The sequence below is a fragment of the Giraffa tippelskirchi genome, chromosome 8, assembly GCF_054371585.1.
Source record: "Giraffa tippelskirchi isolate mGirTip1 chromosome 8, T2T-mGirTip1v1.2.pri, whole genome shotgun sequence".
Taxonomy (NCBI): Eukaryota; Metazoa; Chordata; class Mammalia; order Artiodactyla; family Giraffidae; genus Giraffa; species Giraffa tippelskirchi.
The window spans coordinates 22,793,969-22,815,960 of record NC_137282.1 but is presented as its reverse complement, the minus strand read 5'-3'; the positions used below and the strand labels follow the sequence as shown (position 1 = coordinate 22,815,960).

Genomic DNA, 21,992 nt, shown 5'->3' with positions numbered 1-21,992 from the left:
GGTATTTTTTAATATCCCACTAGCCACTTATGAGGAAATCTTGGGTTTTTTTATTTACTTGTTTTTCTGGCTTCTCCACACAGCACAAGGGCTCTGAGTTCCCCGACCAAGGATGGAACCCATGCTGCTTGGCAGTAAAAGCAGTACAAAGTCCTAACCACTGGACCACCAAGGAATTCCCCTTAGTCCTTTTTAAAACAAAGTGTTACGTATCAAATGCAAAGTAAACAAATGTTAAAAATTACTATTTCCCAATATAGAGTATACGTATATATATCAAATATATGTAAACCACAAAAATTATCCAATCGATGCAATATGTCCTATACAATTAATCGCATTTTAAAAGACAACATAGTGTATTTTAAAAATCACTCATTGCTTCTGATGAGTAAGCTTATGGTAAATATAAAATTTTTCTAAACAATAATTTAAAAAAATTAAACTAAAACTAAACATTCTGTTAAAAAAAAAAAAAGCTAACCTATTTTTTTTCTACCTCAAAATAATCTTAAAATGTAGTAACACTAGGAGAGGTAGTTCCATAAGCAAGAAAGAATGCTTCTAACAGGAAGTACAGATCTTTCTCAACTTATGAGACTATGTTTTAATAAACAAACCCAAATTTAAAATATCACAAGTCAAAAATGCATTTAATACACCCAAACTACCAAGTATCATAGGTTAGCCTCACCAACCTTAAATGTGCTCAGAACACTTACACTAGCCTTCAGTTGGGCAAAATTAACACAGAGTCAATTTTACAATGAATTGATGAATGTCTCAAGTAATTTATTGAAAACTGTACTAAAAGTGAAAAAAATAATGTCTGGATACAGAATGGTTCTGAGAGTATCAGTTGTTTACCCTGAGGTCACAGGTGGCTTCCTGAGAGCCGAGGTTCACAGCCACTGCCCAGCATCAGAAGGTGTACCTACTGCATACCATTAGACCAGATCAAACCTCAAAATTCGAAGTCCAGTTTCTACTCAGTGCATATCACTTTGGCAGCATTGTAAATTAAAAAATTATAAGTCAAACCATTGAATCTCAGGGACTATCTGATGAAACCAATCATGCTTATTATGTTCCAACTGGTTGATCCCTCTAAATGTTTCCCAAGTAATTTACACCTAGATGAAAACCCATTTGGACACGAAGTACAACATCTAGCTGAAAATAATATTTGACTGATCTATTTCTCTAAGGTGGTTTCAAAGGACTGAATATTTGTACCCCCTACACACACCTACACACACACACACACACACACACACACACACACACACACACACACACACAATTCACACGTTGTAATCCCCAACGTGGTAGTATTAGGAGGTGGAGTCTTTGGGAAGTAATTAGGTCATCAGGGAGGAGCCTTCATGAACTGTATTAGTGTCCTAACACAAGGGACCTCAGAGAACACTCTTACCCTCTTTCTGCCATGGAAAATACAATGACAAGTCAGTTTTCTGAAACCCAGTCATACCTTGATCTGACTTCCAGCCTCCAGAACTGACAAATTTCTGTTGTTTAAAACCCATCTAGTCTACGCTAGTTGGTTACAGCATCCCTAAATGACTAATTTGATGGTATAAACCCGCCCAAATTCTCAGGATGAACGAGACAATGTTAGTTACAAAATGAGATCTAGGGATTTCTCTGGAGGTCCAGGGGTTAACACTCAGCTTCAGTCCCTGGTTAGGAAACTAAGATCCCACAGGCTGTGCAGTAATTAAAGTAAAAGAAAAAAAATTAAAGCAAAAAAAACAAAAACACAAAAACTGAGCTCTAGCTCTTAAAAAAAAAAAAAAAAACCCTAACAAAACTGTGAATGAAAACTCTAAAATAAACTCTGTGAGGCAGAGTTACCACAAGAATTATTACCATGTAAATCACTCTCGAAGGGTTAAGAGGCAGCTGAATGCTCTACTAAATCACATCGATTACCAGGCCCACCTTAACCTACCTGCTCAAAGTGGAAAAGAACCACCAATTTTAAGAAAGCGCCTGAGCCTAAGAGAGAACCTGATGAACACTAACTACCCTAGGGAAGAAATGAGAGCAGGCTGACAACAAACATAGAACAAAGAAGCTGAGTACTAGAGGAGCAGCAATGCCTCCTGACGACTCTCTAACCATCACAATTTTCCCAGGCTCACAAAATTCATTTACACTCATAATCATAAATTGTCACTTTCGGTAACAACAATGAGGAGTATAGGAGATTAAGTCTCTGCAGACCCTGACGGTCAGAGTGGAAACACAAAGAAAATGTAAATATTAGTGCCTGTTTTAAATAAATTTAAACAATTATGTTTTTAAAATAATTTTCAAATTTCTTCTTCCAAGTTCAAAACAACTAGTAGTGGCTGCTCAATGAAAAATCTGAGTTTTCTTTAGATTAATAAAGGAAGGAGAAAAAAAAAGTCTGTATTTGAATTGATGTACTGATAGTTTCATATGTTATAAATATAGTTGACAGATTCCAAATCAAAGAGTACAGTCTTTTAACCAATTTCCATTGAGCGTCATTGTCTCATCACTCAGAGGAGTGGGTGGGTGGGTGCGTGGGTGTGTGTGGGTGTATGGGGGGGGGTGTGGGGTGTGTGTGAAATACTGTTTTATCACTAGGTAAAGACTAAAATATGTGCTACCATGTTTTGTGAAATAATAAGTTACAGGGAAGATATATAATGTGCAAAATCAGAGTTTCATCATAGTACGAAAATTACCAACTTTACAATGTTATTGACAAGCTATAAACAATAAATGAGTGATGATAATGTGGGTATATTTTTACCTCTATGGGCCTTTTCAAGGAAAAATTTCCACCAGTATTTTGTACATACAATTTAAAGTTCATTATTTATAAATGCATGGATACAGATTAACCTCTATTTTTAATGAAAATGAACTGCTTAATTGAAGAAAAAGACAAACAGTAGGGTAAAATTTTAAATTTGAGTTTAAAAATCAGACAAATAAGCAGCACTAAAGGAACCAGTGCAACACACAGAACTCGTGTGCAGCACAAAATGGACAATGAATCACACGCAAGAGTGTGAACACAGTGCTCAAACACAGAGAGGAAGAGCTTTTGATCAAAATTCCTATAAAAGAATTCTAATCAATGAAAATGTAGTAAACATCAACTGTGTATCCATTTTAAAACCCTTCTATCCTAGTTCGAGAGAGTGACTGTGCGTCCTAGTCAGCCCAGGGACAGTCCCAGTCTACTTCTGCTGTCTCACCAACATTATCAACTGCACCTTTTTTCACTCTCAAGCATTATGGTTTGGACAGTAAATTATACGATCATCCAACTTTTAAGTACCTGGTTCCTCTGGCCACAAGTGACTATCTTTGCCCTGGTCCAGACGTCAGGATAATAACAGACATTCTAAGGGAGGTAAACTTAACATTATGCATATGTGTAATGTTATTTCATTACCATTATGCTATAATTTATCTCAAATTCATACGGTAAAACTTCCTCTGATTCTCACCTCAATTAGTCTTAAAGAGCACATATTTTGTGTAAAAATAAATTGCCCATACATTTCCCAATAGGTACCAAGAAAAACTATTAAAAGAAGGTATTCTTACCCAAAAGAATTAATTACTAAAAGAATTAAGTTGCTTACTCATCATACAGTACTTGTGTGAAATACAGAAGCATCTATGACAAAAGTATTTCAGCAATTTTAAGGGTGCAAACTCCCATCTCACATATTCTTCATCATATATAATAGCAATAAAAGAAATTAACAAATTGAAGTTTTACTTCTAGTTCTCAATATCTGCACATCCAATATGCAAGGAATCATACAGTACTCTTTAAAAATGATTTACAAAAAAAACCTGTGCTGCCTAAAACAGGTCTATTGAAAATAATTACTGAACAAATAGTTACATATTTCTGAATGACTGAAGAAAGTAGTCAGCCAGAGAGCTTCACCAGAAAACCAGGAGGTTAAAGTCTGGAACAGAAAAGAAGAAAAAGAAAGGATAAGGTAACCTTCATTTATTGAAAACTGGGGAAAAAGTGTAAAAATATGTGACAAAGTGAAAGTGAAAGTGAAGTTGCTCAGTCGTGTCCCGCTCTTTGCGACCCCATGGACTGTAGCCCACCAGGCTCCTCCACCCATGGGATTTTCTAGGCAAGAATACTGGAGTGGGTTGCCATTTCCTTCTCCGGGAGATCTTCCCAACCCATGCACTGAACCCAGGTCTCCCGCCTTGTAGACAGACACTTTACTGTCTGAGCCACCAGGGAAAAAATGCAAAAATATGTGACAAAAGTTTTACCCAAATTCACAAACTGGAATTTATTCATGTATTTAAAAATTTGTCATCATCTTAATGAAAGCTGAAATTATACATGGCTTTCATATTTACAAAAATGACTTTTATTAAAACTGACATAAAGGTAGGGACTTCCTTGGCAGTCAGCTGGTTAACACTCTGCGTTTCCAATGCAAGGGGCATGGGTTTGATCTAAGATCCCGCATGCTGCACAGCTCAACCAAAGGAAAATAAACTTTAAAAAAAAATGACATAAGCCTAACTCAGTCTAGCTTGGGCAAAAAGGGGCTGTGTAAGCACACATAACAAAGGATGGAAATAACTCCGGTTTCAGGCGTGGCTACATCCAAGAACTTGACCGTATTGTCAGTACTCCCTCCAGCCACAGAAGGGCGACAACTTTTATGTGTTATGTTTATTTCTGTATTGGTGGCACCTAGAACAAAGACTGGCACTGACTTAGCATTTTAGTATTTACTGAATCTGTGAATATCTCTTTGTTTATCCGCTTAGCTTCTGTCCATCAGAGTTCTTCATGCCAGAAGTGACAGACCACCTAAAATCCCATCCTTCCAACTTCGTACACCGATCAGCAAGACAAGCTACTGGCTCCATTTAGAAAATCTCAGTGAATGGCTCTAGGGCACCTGCTCAACACTGTGCCAAATATGACAAATGAGTCAGTGGTATGACTATGGTAGCCTGTAACATATGTACCTCAGTGATCCTTAAAGAGGGAATTAAGATGAAAACAAAGAGAAGGGAAAGGAGTGACAGTCGGCAGAGGACAAAAGTAAAAGGCACCACATCTTTTTTACTAGGTCCTTCCTTACCAGCAATTCAAACACAAGCAAACCCTCTGTTTCAGCAGTTTCACAGCAGTTTTCTGTCCTGAGTATGGCACAGGGGATTCTTCCTACCCAACTACTCAGTATGTGCACACAAAAATACCAAGGTGCATCATAAAGCAAAAGCAATCTACTAAGGTATATTCACTAATGAATCAACTATTTACAAATGTAATCCCTATGCAGACATTCGTCTGGATTTCAACCAAGCATTGATCCCAGCACACCATGTCACATTGTTTTTTGGCCGTTATTACAGTTGACCGAAATCGTATAAACGTCAAAGCATTTCATTAAGTTAATTTTTAAAACTGATGCAGCAAAACTACTCAAATTGTATGCAAAACCACTGACAAATGAGTATCAGGATTATAATGATTAACATGTGAAAAGAGAAAACCAACAAGGAGGATGACATTAGGTACTTCAAAAAAGACAGATATGAATATCAAAGAACAGAGACTCACCCTTGAGAAAAGTGGTAAACCTGAAAATATTTTTATGAAACTGACCTCTGGAATCATGCTCCAAATGTCAAGCATTAACTGAAGATGTCTGACTATGCTATAGTATAATTGTATTGAGAAAAATCACACCAAAAAATGAGAACTTATTCATTCATTGTTCATTCTAACAGATAACGATTAATTTCAATTTAAGAACTAAATGTTAAGCATATGATCAAATGAATAAATTTTTTACAGTTTTAATTTTAGATAATTACACATCTATAAAATGTTGTTAATTCTTAACTAGATTCGTAAGATAGCCTCTACCAGTTCAGTTCAGTTGCTCAGTCATGTCCAACTCTTTGCGACACCATGGACAGCAGCACGCCAGGCCTCCCTGTCCATCACCAACTCCCAGACCTTGGTCAAACTCATGTACATCGAGTTGGTGATGCCATCCAATCATCTCCTCCTCTGTCATCACCTTCTCCTCCTGCCTTCAATCTTTCCAGGCATCAGGGTCTTTTCCAATGAGTCAGTTCTTTGCATCAGGTGGCCAAAGTATTGGAGTTTCAGCTTCAGCATCAGTCCTTCCAATGAATATTCAGGACTGATTTCCTTTAGGATGGACTGGTTGGATCTCCTTACAGTCCAAGGGACTCTCAAGTCTTCTCCAACACCACAGTTCAAAAACATCAATTCTTCAGTGCTCAGCTTTCTTTATAGTCCAACTCTCACATCCATACACGACTACTGGAAAAGCCACAGCTTTGACTAGACAGACCTTTTTCAGCAAAGTAATGCCTCTGCTTCTTAATATGGTGTCTAGGTTGGTCATAGCTTTTCTTCTAAGGAGCAAGCATCTTTTAATTTCAGGGCTGCAGTCACCATCTGCAGTGATTTTGCAGCCCCCAAAAATAAAGTCTCTCACTGTTTCCATTGTTTCCCCATGTATTTGCCATGAAGTGATGGGAGTAGTTGCCATGATCTTAGTTTTTTGAATGTTGAGTTTTAAGCCAACTTTTTCACTCTCCTCTTTCATCAACAGGCTGTTTAGCTTCTCTTTGCTTTCTGCCATAAGGGTGAGTAGCCTCTTCCAATTACTATTTAATTTCAGTTAAGAGGCCTTGTGTACCTAAGAAATGCTTGCTACTGCTCAGAGCTTAGAGAAGGCGATGGCAGCCCACTCCAGTACTCTTGCCTGGAAAATCCCATGGATGGAGGAGCCTGGTAAGCTGCAGTCCATGGGGTCGCGAAGAGTCGGACACGACTGAGAGACTACACTTTCACTTTTCACTTTCATGCATTGGAGAAGGAAATGGCAACCCACTCCAGTGTTCCTGCCTGGAGAATCCCAGGGATGGGGGAGCCTGGTGGGCTGCCGTCTATGGGGTTGCACAGAGTTGGACACGACTGAAGCGACTTAGCAGCAGCAGCTCAGAGCTTGCTACCACTGAAACAGCTGCTTAAGTGAGCACCTAATCTGAGAAAGATACTCGACTAAGTTCTATGGGAGATTTGAGGATGAATAATATAAAGGACATTATGCTAATATTTGAAAGAAGATTTTAAAAATGGGCTCTATGAGAGTAATCAATGGTGGCTAACCAAAGAAATGCTAAGGGAATATTCTTTTAATTAAAAAAATTTTTAACTGAAAAATGTTAACTGTTTTGAAAATAAAGGTTCCCCGACTGCCCTGAAGTATTTTCAGTTCTTTCATTAACAGGAATGATAAGATGTGAAAGCTGAAAGGCATCTTGCATCTAGCTTAACTATATTTTTCTTAACTAACAAATTTTTGTGACCCAAAAAGTCATAGTGACTTAATCAAAAGAACAGAGTCAAGAGTTTAAAGAGCTATGAATGAGGTGGGGGGGTGGGGGAGAAGAGAGAGAGAATTATAACTAGAACCCTTGCTATAGATTTCCAATGGCCACACCACTGTCTTAGCCAAGAGCACCTTCAATAAAAATATAAATCTACTAACCCCATTTTTCTTATTACAAATTTTGTTTTGTGTTCTCTATTGATCTTCATTTAGAAATTGCAACTAGGAGAGGCTTCTAATGACATATACACAAACTATATATAAAATTGCACTCATTTAACATGCTAGTAAGATTATGTTCAAAATTCTTCAAGCTAGGCTTCCATAGTACATGAACTGAGAACTTTCAGATGTACAAGCTGGATTTAGAAAAGGCAGAGAAACCAGAGATCAAATTTCCAACATCTGTTGGATCACAGAAAAAGCAAGGGAATTCCAAAAAAAAATCTGCTTCATTAACTACGTTAAAGCCTTTGACTGTGTGGATCACAACAAACTATGGAAAATTCTTAAAGAGATGGGAATACCAGACCACCTTACCTGCCTCCTGAGAATACTGTGTGCATGTAAAGAAGCAACAGTTAGAACAGAACACAGAACAACAGACTGGTTCAAAACTGGGAAAAGAGTATGTTAAGGTTGTATACTGTCACCGTGTTTATTTAACTTCTGTGCAGAATACATTATGCGAAATGCCAGGCTGGATGAAGCACAAGCTGGAATCAAGCTTGCAGGGAGAAATATTAACATTCTCAGATAGGCAGATGATACCACCCTTATGGCAGAAAGCAAAGAACTACAGAGCCTCTTGATGAAGGTGAAAGAGGAGAGTGAAAAATTTGGCTTAAAACTCAACATTCAAAAAACAAAGATCATGGCACCTAGTCCCATCACTTCATGCCAAACAGATGGGGAAAAAGTGGCAACAGCGACAAGTTTTATTTTCTTGGGATCCAAAATCACTGTGGATGGTGACTGCAGCCATGAAATTAAAAGATGCCTGCTCCTTGGCAGAAAAGTTATGACAAACCTAGATAGCACGTTAAAAAGCAGAGACATCACTTTGCCAACAAAGGTCCATAGTGTCAAAACTATGGTTTTTCCAGTAGTCATGTACAGATGTAAGAGCTGGACCATAAAGAAGGCTGAGTGCTGAAGAACTGATGCTTTTGAACTGTGGTGTTGGAGAAGACTCTTGAGAGGCCCTTGGACAGCCTGGAGATCAAACCAGTCAATCCTAAAGGAAATCAACTCTGAATGTTCAATGGAAGGACTAATGCTGAAGCTGAAGCTCCAATACTTTGGCCACTTGATGTGAACAGCCACTCACTGGAAAAGACTCTGATGCTGGGAAAGACTGAGGACAGGGGGAGAAGTGGGTGACAGAGGATGAGGTGACTGGGTGGCATCACTGAGGAGAAAGTGAAGGACAGGGAAACCTGGTGTGCTGCAGTCCATGGGTCTCAAACTGAACAACAACAAATATATACAACAGATAAGCAACAAGGATTTTCTGGATGACACATGGAACAATACTCATTGTAATACCGCTAATGGAAAATATCCTGAAAAAAAAATGTACTTTTTAACTGAATCACTCTGCCGTACATCTGAAACTAACACAATATTGTAACTCAACTATACTTCTGGACTATGTGTTTTCTGTGAGCAGAAGTAAATAGTACACATGCCTGCTGTGAGGCCTGTGCTTAGTCACTCAGTCGTGTCCATCTCTTTGCGACCCCATGGACTTCAGCCCACCAGGCTCCTCTGTCCATGGGGATTCTCCAGGCAAGAATACTGGAGTGGGTTGCCATGCCCTCCTCCAGGGGATGTTCCCAACCCAGGCCTCCCACATTACGGGCAGATTCTTTACCAACTAAGCCACCAGGTAAGCTTGGGGAAAAGTCATGAACTGAGTGAGAGCAGGAAGATCACGTTTGAGGCCCATCACTTTTCCTTGCCAGCTTCCTTACCTTGGGACCAAAACTCCTGAACTAATGTATGTTCTCTCATCTTACAGTGGTAACAATACCACCTGCTCAAAATAATCCTATGAAGAATACATGAGATGCCTTTAAAGCAGTGTTCCTCAAAAAAAACCCGCCACTGAGATTTGCTTCTGAGCTCCTGCAGCACACTTTAAATCTGATGATGAAACCACTGCATCCCACATGAGAGTATACTATCAAAGAACAGTTACTGAGTCCTATGCTTTAGTCTAGACATTACAAGAAGTATATTACATGAGGACACTGCCCAAATATGCAAGCAGCCCCTTCACCCAAAAATGAAGAGAAGAAACTGAGCACGCATACCAATGAGTTACTTCAGATGCTGAGACAGCAACTTTTTAATAAACAACAGACACAAATGCTGAGTCTGTTGTCCTTGTATGATACATTCTTATATGGAAAAACGTTCTACTGTAAATCAAGTGTGCTTAAACACAAAGAAAGAGATGGGACTTGTTTTATATTTAGTTTTCAACAACAACAAACACCTCTATTATTAAGAATAAACTAGGCTGTAGACTATAGTGTCAAATAGAGCCCAAGTTTGAGTGACTCACAGCCATATAACAATGCATGCAGAATTCAGGGCAGCAGGGGGCCTCTCCTCCACACAGTCATGACCACGTAGGCTGATGGCTGCTCTGTCATATCAACACAACACTTTACATCGTGTTTTCCAGGTCACTCTTTACATTGCCAGTAACACAGAAAGAGCTTTGGATCAGTCAGGATTCAGTCAGGAAAACAAAAACCACTCCATGTCCTCCAAATATAAAGGTATTTAACACAGGAATTAAAAGCAGCTTAGAATGTCACTGAGAAGTGCATAAGAAATTGCAGTTAAGAAAAGCAGCCACCAACAAATTCAGAGCAAGGGATTCTCAAGAGCTCATCTGGAAGCTCTTAAACTTCTTGGAGGCTTCCACCAAGTATCTTGGTCTGTAAGAGCTAAGCGACCAGTGATGGCTAACAATGTGCTCCCCTCCAACCCCTGCAAGATGTTCACATCCCAAGTCCCAGAAACTTGAAACATGTGGTAAATGGAACTGAGCAGATGTGATTTAGAATCTTGAAATAAACAAGGTCCCACTGTATAGCAGAGAGAACTATATTCAATTTTCTGAGATAAATCATAATGGAAAAGAATATAATATTGTGTATGTATACATACATATGTGTGTATACTATGTATATATTTAATGAATCACTCTGCTCTACAGCAGAAATTAACACAACATTGTAAATCAACTACACTTCAATTATTCAAAAAAATCTTGAAATGGAGAGATAGCCTACATTAGCTGAGTGGGTCTAATATAATCATTAAGGTTTTATGAGAAGGAGGCAAGAGGATCACTCAGTATAAGATGTGAAGATGTAAGCATGAGGTATTCAAACAGCCTTCATAAGTTGAAATTGATTCTCCCCTCAGGTTCCCGAAGGAACACAATTCTTACCACGACTTGACTTTAGCCCAATGAGACTGATTTTGGATTTCTGATCTTCAGAACTCAGATAATAAAATAAGCCAGTAAGTTTGTGATAATTTGATATAGTAAAATAGGAAATGAACACATGCGGTCATCCTGGACTTTCCTGGACAATACTTCAAACCTTACATTTGTCCTCGAACCTGCCTCAATTACTTCTGAAGAACAGTAGTCTCGCCCCCTTTCTACCTTCCAAATCTGAGGGGAAAACTAACACAGACTCTCAAAGGAAGCATGTGATACAATCCTAATGAGTCTTCCAAACACGGTAGTGGATGATCAGCACAAGCTGAGGGGCCATCTTTATGGGCAGGCTAGAGATGGCACATATCACTTCCATTCACTTTCCATTAATCATGACTTGGTCACATGGCCCTAAATAAATGTAGAGGAGGCTGGGAAACGCAGTCCAGCTCGTGTCTATGAAAAAGAAAATACTGATATGGTAAACAGCTCTGGCATACCAAAGAATTAAAAAAAAAAACGAAATAAAATCTGATAAAAATATGAAAGCCATAGCAGGAAACCAAGATGAGAAGTAGCTCTCTAAAAGCTGTTGACAACAACGCTCAGATACATGCACAAATAAGAGCTGTTATTACAGAGACATACATATCTTTATAAGATAATACCATATAAATTGTCAACTTTATTAAGGCATTATCTTGAAATCCTACACTAGTCAGACTTAGTAATAATAAAGTAGACATGGACTATTCCATAGTTTACTTTTTGATAATACCAGTTAGCAGTTAGTATGACTATTTCAAATGAGATGAGAAATCACTTTTTTATTTTAGCTGATAGAGAAACGTTAATTCAAAAAACAACATGGCTATCCTAACTCAGGTTATTTCCCCAAAGTTCTCTATAGTATTAGTAAGTGCAGTTTAGAAATGCAGGGTCCCTTGCTATGAGGCTTACAAAGATACATAAAGTATCAGTCATAAAAATGGAAAAAAATCTGAACTTAATTTTTCTATTTTTTTTTTAATATCGCAAGTTAAGTAGAGAAATGATGATTATCCTATAATTGAGTGGGTGTGAGGGAAACATTTCTATACAGCACTGAATGGGAAGAAAATTTATTTTTAAAATATATTCCACTAAACAATTGAGTCAGATTGAAAATTTCTTTTGAATTTTAATGTTTAATTTTAATTGTAAGTTTCCCAAGTGAAAAAGAAAATAAAATGTCTATTACTCTTTAAACTTATTTACCAGTTTAACAGACATTCTGAGGTTTCAAGATACATGATCTGTTTAAAATAATTCTCATCATTTCCAACTACTTATTTCTGTGAATAACTATTCTCTCCGTACTATGCAATTTCAGAACTATGAGTTTTAAGATCACTAGGAGGATGTTGTCACTCCTCCCTCAGAGGTTTCAGCTTGTTCCTGTTCTTCCCACCATACAGCCCCCACCATTGCATGAGGTCAAATTCCTGTAACAAGGACGGATACATGCATACATACACACATGCATGTTCAACTTCTTGCACTCCTACTCATCTGACTGAACTGATACTTCAATTTTATTATCACTTCAATTTTATCACTTTAATTTTATAGCCTTACTAAAAATCTTATATTAAATAATGTTGTCCTATACATTATCATAACTGTCTATGTTGATTTTATAAGCCACCACTTAAAAGTACAGAAAAATCTTAAAGTGTAAGCTCACCTAGTTTAGTAGGCAGAATTCTAAAATAATCCCCAGAGACCCATAACCTTATATAATTCCCTCCCCATGAGTATGGACAAGACTTGTGAATGTGATGGACTAGCACTTCTGTAATTATATTACCTTATACAGCAAATATGTGCTGATGTAAAGTCAGTTAATTTTGAGTTACTCACAAGGGAGATTATACTGAGTGGTCCTGACCAAATTAGATGAGCACTGTAGAAGAAAGTGAAGAGTCAGAGAGGCGAGCCTGCTGGCCTGGAAGAAAGCAAATGGCCGTGTTTTAAACTGCCCATGGAGAGAGCCACATGGCTAAGAACCAGAGGGTGGCCTCCAACAGTGGAGAGAACACAGCCAGCAAGAAAATACACAACCAGGTTCCACAGCTCCAGGAACTGAAGTCTGCCAACAATTTGAGTGAGTTAAGAAGAGGCTCTAGAGCTCCTGATGAGAACACAGCCTGGCCACACCTGAACATCAAGCTGGCAGCCTCTCAGCAGAGAATCCAGATCTCTTACCTGTAGAAACTATGAGACAAAAAAAAAAAAAAAAAAAAAAGGGTGTCATTTTTAGTCACTAAATCTGTGGTCATCTGCTATGCATCAATAGAAAACTAATACAATCACAAACCACCTTCGTATTTATAGCCTATTTCTGAATGCTCCTACGGACTATTCATCTTACGAGGAGGAGATAAGTGTGATGGAAAGATACACTGCAAAGCATTTCTATTATTACAGCACACTTCCTAAGATTATTTCAGTAATAGAACAAGACACTTTATATACAAACCACAAATGATAACGTCTCAGAAGAAAACCATGAGAAAACAGTGGCTGCTATATCATCACACTACTCAACCTTTGATAATTCTGTAATGGCACCCTGGTTATAACAAAATGCTGGGGATGGTTTTTATCTCCAAAATCTCTGAAGACAGAGACTCCTTGCTTAGTTGTCATTGCAGCTGTTTTTCCATTTCTTTCTTAGGTCTGAAAGCTGACTTAAAATCAATTCTTACCTCTTTTTATTCATTGTTTTGATCATCTATATCCAGAAATCAATTATTATTGATGGATTTTAAATCAGAGACCTATGAGTGATTATGAATTCATATTGACTTATATCTCATAAAATAATCCAGAGCTGAAACAGTCTGTAAGAAATTTAGCTAGATTTAATACTGTTACGCAAAAGGCTGCAATTTGTAAAAGATCAAATGCTGCCAAATTTCTACAAGATCATTTAAGCAGAAGCAATACTCCATACATCCATGAAATACTGCAGACATGAAAAAATTTATCTGATACATAAAAATGCTGTAACATCAGGAAATTGGTTTGAGACCTTGGAAGTATTATAAGGAGGAAATGAAGGTTACTGTTAACTGCCTAACAATTTCTTGTTTTAAAACTGCAATACTGCCACCTAATCAAAGAAAAAGCTTATATAAAATTTTCAAGATCACAACTGATTCCTTACATTTTTTGTATCTACAGTGAGTATTTCCCTAATCTCTTAGCTAGATCCTCTAGAGCTACTAAAATGGAAACCTTTCACTGTCCTTAACTTTGTGACCCCATGGACTGTAGCCTGCCAGGCTCTTCTGTCCTTGGGGATTCTCCAGGCAAGAATACTGAAATGGGTTGTTATGCCCTCCTCCAGGGGGGAGGAGGATCTTCCCAACCCAGGGCTCAAACCCAGGTCTCCCTTACTGCAGGCAGATTCCTTACCGTCTGAGCCACCAGTGAAGCTGTGTGCTCACATAAAAACCCCTGCTCTTGTATGACTCAGACCTTCCAAACCTCAAGTTCTCCATCTTGTTCAGTCACTGTCATCTATGGAACTCTTAGTCACTACCCTTCATCTTTCTTTTACTCTGAGTATAGAGTAAAGTCCACATAAACAATCTTACCTCCTAGCCTTTCAGCTCCTTATCCTCATCACTTCCAATAACTAACCTCAACTCCAGCCATTACGAGCAGGGTCTTGTCTGGTACTATTTCACCTCTGCAATGATAAACTGAAATAACCCACTAATGACAAAAACCAGCTCTCCCAGTTCCCTCACTCTGGTTTCCCCTAAAACATCCCGACCCTCCACTGTCACTGGGGCCTTGCTTCTTTCCCCTCTCAGCACGGACAGTCTTTTATCTTCCAGTCACTCACCCCACAGCATGTCTCTTAACTCCCCTCGCCACTCTTTCCATTTCCCACCTGAAACCTCCAACCCTGCCGCAATCCAACTGCCTACACTTCTTGTCCCTGCAGTTTCCCTTCTGGGTCGGCTAGAGGGAAAGAAAATCAAATAAGGATTACACAAAACTCATGATTTCTCAAATTATGTGACCCTTCCTGTGAGTTAACAATGCTTCTTTGTTTTCCTATTCTGTGTAAAGTGGGTAACTCGAGGCAAATTACCTGATGCCTATTCTAGCTACTTAAGACTAGTCACTGTCTTAGACAACTTATTCCTCCTTTTCAGTTCACCTTCCATTTCACAGAGGAAACAGTCTCTGCCACCAAAGGAACATTAAATATGCCTGAAACTGTACCCCTTCTTTCACCCCCTTCTCGCATCAAAAGGTAAGAGAGGTCAATACTCCCTGTAACAATCCAAACAGCTTGTATTACAGAGCACTACTGACTCCACTCTCAGCATTTAAAAAATAAAGGTGGATTTCACCAACTCATGGGCTGGCAGGGAAACTGTGCTCACCCTCTTCAGATGAGGACCCAGATGATAAGAGTATCCACTGCGTCAAACATTCCCAGTCCCCTGCCAGAAGGAAAAAGACAATGGTGGAGCATGTAGTGACTCTCGGAGCCTCCACCTGTCACAGACACACGACACGTCTGCTCACATCTCACGAGCCAAAGTCAGTCACCTGGCCAAGCCTGAGTTCACAGGAGTGGGAAACTGCAATCCTGTCACGGTCATGGAAGAAAACCCAACACTATCTGTAGCTCTGAGAGCTACCACAGTGCTGTATGAAGCTAACCCCACCCGCTGGTCTCCTGCTCCCACTCCCCGCCCCTGCCCTCTCCCCACCTAGCTCTGCTTGGGTTGCCTTCTCTCTTCACGTCAACCTCTTCTCCAGCCCCCACCCACTTAACTCTCCATCCTTCCCCAGCGGAGGTGCCGGGTAAGAGGTGCTGGCTGTCTCCGCTTCTTCTCGACCCACTCAGCTACTCACTCACTGCTTTCCAGTTGCCGTCCCAGCACCGCAGTCAAACGGCTCTGGCTGAATCCAAAGGACCCTTACTAGTTTCGGTTCAGCCTGTCGCCATCCACCTCTGCTGACCTCTCTCTTGCTGGGCCATTCTTCTTCTGGGCCATCCAGTCTGCTGGGTTTCTTCCCAGCTCTCCGGTGGTGCAGCCTTGGTCTCTTCTGCAAGCCCACCTTCTGGAGGACAGTGACACACTGCTCTCCCTGAGGGTCTGCCTTTGCGCTCTGTTTTCACTCTATGTACCCTGGCAGGGTGATTTTTAACCACCACCAAAAATTCAATTCCCACTGATGCTAATGATTTCCAAAGCCATTTCATCTTCAGCCCAGATCAAAGGTCTGTATTCATACATTCTACCACCTCTCAAACACCTCAGTTTAGATTTTGCCCATGTATCGCACACCGTCTTAGAAGGGAACATTATCTTCCTTCCAAAATCTCATCTTTCTCTTGTTTCCCATTTCAGTAAATAGAATTCCTGTTTTATCAAGAAATGGAGTCCTTATTCTTGCCTTCTTTTTCTTCATCCCACATGCAATTGATCAGCAACAGCTGCCAAGTCTGGCTCCCAGAGCTCAAAAATCCAGGGACCATTCTGGATTCTCACTGCCACAACCTGTAACGAGTCATCATCACCTCTCATGTCCATTCCTGCCAGAGTCTCTTGAGCAGATTGCTGCTGTTCCTCCAATTTCACATTCCCATCTAAGCTAATTACCACAGCATTGCCAGAGCAATACTCCTCCGAAATGTGAGCCTCATCCTCACCTCCAAGATAAAACCTTTCAATTCCTCCCACTGACTTCAACTGAGGTCAAGGCTCACAGGGCCCTTGGGGTTTGACTCCAGCTTCCATTCCAGCCTCAAGCCCCATCACCCCAGCCCGCCCTGTGCATTCTAAGCCACGCCATGTCGACCTACTTTGAGTTCCCTGAATTTGCTGTGCTTTTTCATACTTCTGGACCTTCACAGTACTAGTTCTTCTTAGAACACTCCTTCCTTCATTAAATCATTTCCTATATGTACCTTCCATCCTAAAGGAAATCAACCCTGAATATTCATTGGAAGGACTGAAGCTGCAGCTTCAATACTTTGGCCACCTGATGCAAAGTGCCAACTCACTGGAAAAGACCTTGATGCTGGGACAGAATGAGGGCAAAAAGAGAAGAGAGCAGCAGAGGATGAGATGGTTGGACGGCATTATCGACTCAATGCATATGACTTTGAGCAAACTCGGAGAGATTGTGGAGGACAGAAGAGCCTGGTTTGCTGCAGTCCATGGGGTCACAAAGCCTTGAACATGACTTAATGACTGAACAACAACAAAAGTGTACCTTCAGTTTTCAGCTGACCCCAATGTGCTAACCTAACACCATGGCACCCATCAGTTTCCAGTTTATTCATTTCTCACACCACATTATAAATAACTGTTTTCCTGTCTGAATCTCCTTCTAGGCTAGGAGCAATAGAAAATGTCAGGACAGCAGCTGTCTTGTTCACTACTTTACCTCCAAAATACAGCATGATATCTGACATGCAGTATTCATCAACAGATAATTGTTGAAAAAAAGGAACAATAGATCACATTTTAGAGAAATGTCAGTGACATGGCCCTTTACTCAGTAATGTGTGCCATCTTTTAGGGAGATGACACTCAAATAAACTTATTTTCTATCACTTACTTCAATTATATTATATCTATTTAAAATAATCCAAAAGGACATAATGTGAAAAAAAATTACATTATTTAAGAAATCAATAGCCAGAAGAACAATCACAAAATGTAAAAGAGTACTTAGGACTTCTGTTATGATTATGATTACTTACAGACAAGTAAGACTAGAACTCCCCACAATAAAGAAGTTTAGATTTTGGTAAGATATGAGTAAAATAATACAGAAAGGCTCACTGGGATCATCTACTATGACATGAAGGAATCCTGTGAAAATGCAAAAAAAAAAAAAAAAAACGGGCTGTAATCTATGTAAAAATGCCATAGAGCTAACCTAACCTTATAAAGGAAAACACCACTGTTTCCCTCACCAATTCCTTTTTAGATAATGAAGTATATTCTTTCTGTTCTGCTAATATATATCTCGAACCCTAGAGACTGGTGCCAATGATGGTACCCAGAAAACTGACTACTTCTTTAAGGTTTCTTATCTATCATGAGTTACTACAGAAATAGTAACCATGCCATATTGAAAACTAGAGTGGTGTACAGAAATAGCTTATTATTTTAATTTGTGGCTTTGTAGATTATATATTTGAAATGGGAAAGGATAAGGCAAGTGTAAATCTAATTGCTACTTGACAGTCAAATAAAAAGAACTTAAATAACTCTGCCACCATTAGTTTTAGTTATCCTCTATGGATCATATAACTCAAACTGTTAAAAACTAGTATTAGTAAAGGTTCCTTATGATAAGGACATTGTATTTAAATCTGAGCAGAACTATTACTAAGATTCAACCTCTAAGACATAAAATTACCTTTGCTATTCAGCGAAACTACCATAAATCATTCTAATATCATATTTCATATAATTTTACCATCTAAAAAGGATCTAAGCAAATGTTTAAACCAATAGCTTTTAACTTTTTAAAAATCTAATAAACAGGACAGATGTGCATGCCAAAGAAGTCCATTTATGATATAAATGAAAAATGTTTATAATTTCAGAAGGCCAATGGGAAGCTTTTCCTATTTAACCGAGATTCAGACATCCTGATCTTTTTCAATGTTCTCATTTTACAACTGAACTGATGTTTCAAAAGGTTAAGTGCCTTGCCCAAGAGCACAGAGTTTATATCAAAGAAACTGGAACCCACAATTCATTCTCTAGAACTGCTGCTAAGTCACTTCAGTTGTGTCCGACTCTGTGCGACCCCACAGACGGCAGCCCACCAGGCTCCCCCGTCCCTGGGATTCTCCAGGCAAGAACACTGGAGTGTGTTGCCATTTCCTTCTCCAATGCATGAAAGTGAAAAGTGAACGTGAACTAACTTTTATACAACCCTTAACCTTTTATAAAGTTCACATTTCCTCTTCAAACCAACTTCAAGCTAGGAATTACATCTAATTTATAAAGAAGGAAACTGTGGTCTAAATAATTTGCAAAGATAAACAATATGGATAGAATTCACATTACGGGCTTTTCAGATTTTCATTCTACTCTATAAGACTACCAAACAGTAACATAAGAAGACAATGAGAAAGCAAACGACCAAACCAAATTATACACGGTGTCACAGACTTTCAATTAAAGGCCAAAGAAAGGTGACAATTAAAATCAATAGGTGACAGTGGCATTCAAATCATCTCTGCCATCCGTCATTCTGCTACAAAGCCATGTGTAAAGTCAAGTTGCACAAGTCAAGGCTGATGAACTTTCAAAAAAGAAGGAAAGAAGAGCGACGTCAGCATCATGTCAGCATGAGAGGACCTTCATTTTTATCCTTCCCTCCCCTCAACAACAAAAATTCAGCATCCATCAAAAAACAAAAGTACCTCTGTAAGAGCTGCAGAATCCAGGAACCCAGACTGAGCTGACTGGTGGAGCACTATCTCTGTCAGAGCAAACATTCAAAGTCTGGAAAAGGAGAGCATTTACTCACATGTGCAGATATCAACATAAAGAACCAAGGATCACAAAAATTCAGGTAAATATGACACCACCAAAGGAACTAATAATGCTTTAATAACAGATACTAAAAACGTGCAGATCTAAGAACTGTCAGACAAACTTCTTAAAGAAGTTTATTGACCTACAAGAACATACAGACAAATGAGATTAGGAACACAATGCTTCAATAAAATGAGAAGATCAACAAAAAAATAGCAACAAAAAACCAGAAATCCCAGAGTACAAAAATACAATACCTGATCAGAAGAATTCAATAGAGTTTCAAAACCAGACTCAACCACAGAAAAGAAAGAATCAGGACAACTGAAATCATCCAGTCAGAGAAACAAAAGATTGAAGAAAGCCTACAGGAATTATGGGACACAATCAAAGGAACAACGTTTGCATTATAGGAATTCCAGAAGGAGAAGAGAAAGAAAAGGGGACAGAAGGTATATTTAATGCAACAACAGAAGAAAACCTGGAGAGGGAAATAGACCTCCAGTTCTAAGACGTACAAAGCACACTAAATATGTTACACCCAAACAGGGCTTCCCAAGTGGCGCAGTGGTAAAGAATCCAATTGCCAATGCAGGAGATGCAAGTTCGATCCCTGGGTCAGGAAGATCCCCTGATGTAGGAAGTGGCAACCCATTTCAGTACTCTTGCCTAGACAATTTCATGGACAGAGGAGCCTGGCAGGCTACAGCCCATGGGTTTGCCAAGAGTTGTACACAACTGAGTGCATACACGGACACAGACACACATACACAGGGCTACACTGAGACACTTATCAAATGCTGTAACAAGTCAAATAGGAAAAGTAACCATGATAAAATGGTTACTGCCAAATCTTTAATCATTTGAAGAAGAAGAAAGTAACGATGACATTCTCAACACCCAATTTAGTAGCAGAATCTGTCACGTAAGAAAATATTCATTAAAAATTATGCATATCAAATGTCTTTAAAAGTTTCCTTTGAAATGCCAAATCAATGTATGCTACGCATGAAAATTCACTTTGGAAACATAAAACCAACCACAGAACATCCTGGGAATTCATTCACTAACATAAGCACCAAAGCGAGGAGCAATTCGTTGAGCACTTACATCCAGGCACTATGCTAAGTACTTTAGAGGATTATCTCATGTAAGGGTCACAACTCTATAGCAGGGACTAACAGACTGTCTCTACTTTTCATATAAAGAAGTTGAAGCTTAGAGAGATTAAGTAATTTGACCAAAGTAGCCTCACTAAGCATTTACCAAGTACGCCTGAATATGGAGGACAGAAATATAAAAATAAACCTACAATCCTTCTTCTCAAAGGGCTTGTAGAATAAAAGGAATGACAGACAGCAGGCAATACTTCACACAAGAGCCATACAGAAGCAGCTCACAGACCACTGATGTGAGCATAGGGGGCATGCGTGCTCAGTCACTTCAGTCGTGTCCGACTCTGAGACACTATGTGACCCCATGGACTACAGCCCACCAGGCTCCTCTGTCCATGGGATTCTCCAGGCAAGAATATTGTAATGGGTGGCCATGCCCTCCTTCAGGGGATCTTTCCGCCCCAGAGATCAAGCCCGTGTCTCCTGCGTTGTAGGCAGATTGTTTATCCACTGAGCCACCACAGGGTAGTAATTTCTGATTCTAAATGGAGAGGAAGGAGTAACCTGTGTAAGTTAACCCTAGAGAGAAGCATGTATCAGTGGCGAGATCTAAAACAGGAGAGTTAGACAAAGTCTCACTCAGGAAAAGCACTCAACAGCATGAAAAGAACATTGAGTCCATTTTACTGGGATTTAAAACAGTACTCCTCCAAGATAGCATTGGTTAGAAAAATCCCAGGAGACATCTTCAGCTGGGGTGAAGGAAAAGGTGGCAAAAAAATCACAAGTGAGTAAAGGTTTGAAACCTAGTAAAATGTGACCTGATTTTGGACTCTGGCAAATGGATGTGTGAAGATGCTTTACTTAGTGTTAGAGACTGTAGGAGGCACCACTTGGGAAAGAAAGATGGAATAGAAACTTTCATACTTTCTGAATTCATGTAGGTTACAGAGTTCTGTCTTTTGAGACTTTAGGCTCCCCTTAGCCTAATTTACGGAGAAGGCAATGGCAACCCACTCCAGTCCTCTTGCCTGGAAAATCCCATGGATGGAGGAGCCTGGTAAGCTGCAGTCCATGGGGTCACTAGGAGTCGGACACGACTGAGCGACTTCACTTTCACTTTTCACTTTCACGACTTGGAGAAGGAAATGGCAACCCACTCCAGTATTCTCGCCTGGAGAATCCCAGGGACGGCGGAGCCTGGTGGGCAGCCGTCTCTGGGGTCACACAGAGTCGGACACAACTGAAGTGACTTAGCAGCAGCAATGGCCTAATTTATTTAAACAACTTGCTAAAGAAAATGATGGCCTAAGTTTGTAAATTATGTTCTCAAGGGGGTCAACTCTAACTATCATTAAAGTTCATAAAAGATCAGTTATGAAAA

General features: G+C 39.4%; 1 protein-coding gene across 13 annotated transcripts in view; it reads right to left on the bottom strand.

Annotated features, from left to right (window-relative positions):
• The window catches only part of TUSC3 (tumor suppressor candidate 3), a 207,411-nt gene that overhangs the window by 175,314 nt on the left and 10,105 nt on the right, over positions 1-21,992 (bottom strand). The window contains exon 2 of one of the 13 annotated variants that reach the window (XM_081521496.1): positions 3,920-3,986. The exons of the other annotated variants lie outside the window; for them this stretch is intronic. The gene's annotated coding sequence lies outside the window, so the exon portion shown is untranslated. The remainder of the gene's footprint in view (positions 1-3,919; positions 3,987-21,992) is intronic. 13 annotated transcript variants of the gene reach the window in all.